General features: G+C 37.1%; 1 protein-coding gene across 1 annotated transcript in view; it reads right to left on the bottom strand.

Annotated features, from left to right (window-relative positions):
* LOC106327003 (syntaxin-52) overlaps positions 1-27 on the bottom strand; it is a 4,068-nt gene extending 4,041 nt beyond the window's left edge. Inside the window, exon 1 of the mRNA XM_013764995.1 lies at positions 9-27. The gene's annotated coding sequence lies outside the window, so the exon portion shown is untranslated. The remainder of the gene's footprint in view (positions 1-8) is intronic.
* Positions 28-3,749: the final 3,722 nt, after the last annotated feature.

Raw genomic sequence — 3,749 nt, 5'->3', positions numbered from 1 at the left:
GGGGTGGGTGATGATTAGTCAAATCTGTAATGCAGCCCAGGGAGAGAGAGAGAGAGATGAAAGACTTTTTATTTGTTCTCGTATGAAACCAATCATTGTCAAAAGGCTGGGCTTGATATTTGATTAAGAAAGTAACGAGTTATTATGGAAATTTCAAAAGTAATTTAGGGGTTGAAAAGTATAAATACATAATAACACGAGGATGATGTTTCTTTAGTATTGGTTGGGTTTTGTCTAACTCATGAGTCGAATATCAAAAGCGTATACTCTATCTAAGGCCCATTTAATATCCACTAACCGTAGTAAATAGCTTGCGTTCATTTCAAAACGAAGCCGGTTTACTCACTTGTGACAAAACGGTTCGGCTTTGCTTCGTCTGGTTGGCATCTGCCTTGTTGTTACTCATCGTCAAGACTCAGTTAAACCACCAATAATGAACACTTGTATGACTTATGTTGCAACTATTCTACATGCAGACCATAAGATTATCTTGATAGTATAAATTTTATAAAATGTGATAAATATATCTTCAGAAACATAGTTATTAATTTCCTCCTTGTTTTTTTTTTTGCTAAAATGCGAATATCATAAAATGAAAGGTTTAGGGTTACAAAAGCCTAATTAGTGATACCTTGCCAAAAAAAAAAGGTATATGCGCAGAAAGATTATAGTAGAAGAACGAGTCATCTAATCCAAAGTTGCATAAGAGTCCTGAAATTCCTCTTATATATTCTCTCACTAATGGTTTGGGATATTCCGAAGATTTCATTTTCCGTCGGAATGTCCGTCAGAATACCGCTGTTTTCTTGTAGTGGTAGAAAAGGGATTGAGTAGCTATCTTCTTTAAGGTTGAAGGTGTTGATGCAGAGGAGACTCGTAACCATGACAAGAGCTCTTCCCACGTTAGGAAAGTCGTACGATGAGGGTCTAGCCGTGCGAAGATCCGGTTCCAGAGCGTCGTGCTGTAAGTACAATTGAGGAACAAGTGGTCTCGTGATTGCTGCAGAAACAGCAAGCTGTTTGTATAATCAAACTCCAAGAAGCAAACCTTACTTTCGTCGGTAGTCGGTTGAGATTTGCTAGCCACGTATTGAAAACCTGTCTTGGAATTGCTCCAGTGAACTACACTGATTTAGCCCTTACTTTTTCCTCAGCTCTTGGCCTTACTGCCTCCCAAGTCTCCGAAGAAGAGAAACCTTTGCAGTCCTTGGCCTGAACTACCCAATGAAAAGAATCTAGGATAGACTGCTGGAGAGGTAATTGCACGGTAGTTAACTGAATATGGAGCGCCATAGCAATATCTGATCTTGGTTGAGGAAGCGTCCAGCCTGTCTTGTTTGTTGCATCTTTCACTGATGCGGAGAGAGGTAATCTGATATCTCTTGGACCCGAGTCACCGAGATACTTAATAAGCTGTCGGAACGGAGTCCATATATCAAACCAGAACCTTGAATCAACCCCATCATTTATTCTGCATTTTAGGAACTGCTCTGCTAAAGGTCTTAGAGTAAGGATCGAGTCCCATGATGTCGAGTCAGTGGCCTTGCGCTTGCATTTCGGAGATGGTGATGTTTGTGCCACATAACCCAAAGTGAGTTGGTGGTGGAGAACAAGAGCCAGATAAACCTCAGGCACAACACTGTTATATTCGCAGAATTTTCGTAACCCCAAGCCATCCTCCATTTTCGGTAAACAATCTGTTGTCCAAGCCACTTTTGCTATCGCTCTATTTTCTATGTTTTCAGTCCAAAGGAATCTAGAACATAGAGACTCAATCTTTTTCAGACAACCCTTTGACAGAATGAAAATTGTCATCCAGAAATTTACAGTTCCATTTATAACCGATAACAAAAGTTGTAGTCTCCCTGCATAACTTAACATTTTGACAGCCCAAGACCGGAAAGTACCAGCCAGCTTTTGCAATAAAGGGTCATATTCCGATATTCTAAGCTTCCTATGCATTAGAGTAAACCAAGATAGCGAATAGAAAGCTTACCAATGGGGTACTCCTTGTTATAAACTACTCCCTCCGTTTCATTTTACTTGTCGTTCTAGAGTTCGACACACAGATTAATAAAACATTTAAATTTATCTATTTACTAGATAAAAACATCATTACCAATATACCTAACCAGATTTAAACCAATAGAAAAATAGATTAGAATAAAAATTCAATAAATTTTGCATTGAAATCATAAAACGACACTAATTTTGAAACGAAAATTTTGCTCTAAAACAACATCTAATTTGAAACGGAAGGAGTACAATATATAACCAGATGATTCAGTAATCTACCTGAAAGAAGACTGAACAAGTACAACACACATAGTATTTTTTTTTCTCACAGTATATATACTAGCTAATAGGAGCGTATTTCCTAATAAATACGTAACACTTAGCCATAAGAATAAACTATCAATATAAGTTTCAGAACATGTTGGTATCTACTCCCTCCGTTCCCGAAAGTAAGATATTTAAGATTTTTTATTTGTTCTACAAAGATAGATTTTCTATATGTTTAAGGTATTTTTTTATATTTTTAAGAAACATTAAATGAAAATATTTGAATTGATTAAATTTCATTGGTGAAAAATTATTGGAAAGTGTATAATAAAGTAAAAAAAAAAATTATAAATATTTATTGAATTCTAATAAACGTGCACACTTTAGAAAATCTTACTTTCAGGAAAAGAGGTAGTATATGATTAAACCCTTCATTAAAACGGGTTTAATGCATGACGTCTTCGTGAAGGCAACGGCACATCTCAATAAACTAACTGTTAATTAATATTGGGCAACAAAAACTTGCAAGTTTCATAAATTGTTACACGAAGAGATGATTTACCGTGAGAATCCAATGTTTTTACGTCTTTCGTGTTATGTTACATGGAATTTAGGAATTTAAAGTTACCATAATATCGTACTTTTGTATATTTGATCGTACTTTTTCGTAAAAGAAGATGAAGAGAAAAGAATCAAATGTTGGCGCGAATCTCAAGAACGGGAGGGTTAAGTCAAACGAGAAACCTTGAAGTGAGGATTTGGTGTTGGACCCTCACGTGCTTCGCTCCACGGCCTTTCAGGATTTTTGCCTCTTCTCTCCTGCGTGCGGTTTCAATTATTACTTTTTGTCAAAGACTCAAAAATCTACATATTTCTTTTGTGTATTGACTTTTCTCTTTAACGTGGATGATTTCTTTATCAGGACATCATATTCACAATTTACTATATATACGGGCCATAAATTGTTTTTATCAAGATATATTTACATGATGCTTTGATGGATTTGTAAGCTTTTTCTATGTGTATTAGAACTTTATAAGCTTGTGTGTGTATATAAAATGTGTCACTACAAGAAAACAGGGGGATTCTGATGGCCGAAATCGTCGGAAATTTGTCGGAATAGACCGATTTCGACGAATTTCCGACGAACCTGTCCGTCGGTATCGTTTTGTCGGAAAAAAAAATTCGTCGGAATTTCGTCAGAACTTCCGACGACTTTCTGACGAATACCGAGAAACGTCATTCTGACGAACTTCCGACGATATTACGATGCGGACACACGAGACCAGAGTTCATCGGAAAAACTAGGTACCGACGGAGAACGTTCCTCGGACAATTCCGACGTAGTGGATTCCTCGGTCTATTCCGACGAACTTTGGGCGTCGGTATATTCCGACGGACAATGGTCGTCGGAATATACCGACGGATATTTGTTCGTCGGTATATTCCGACGAAAATTGGTTCGT

The sequence above is a fragment of the Brassica oleracea genome, chromosome C2 (assembly GCF_000695525.1).
Source record: "Brassica oleracea var. oleracea cultivar TO1000 chromosome C2, BOL, whole genome shotgun sequence".
In the NCBI taxonomy this organism is placed as follows: domain Eukaryota; kingdom Viridiplantae; phylum Streptophyta; class Magnoliopsida; order Brassicales; family Brassicaceae; genus Brassica; species Brassica oleracea.
Note: the sequence above shows the minus strand (reverse complement) of the source record. Positions and strands in the feature narration are given on the sequence as shown.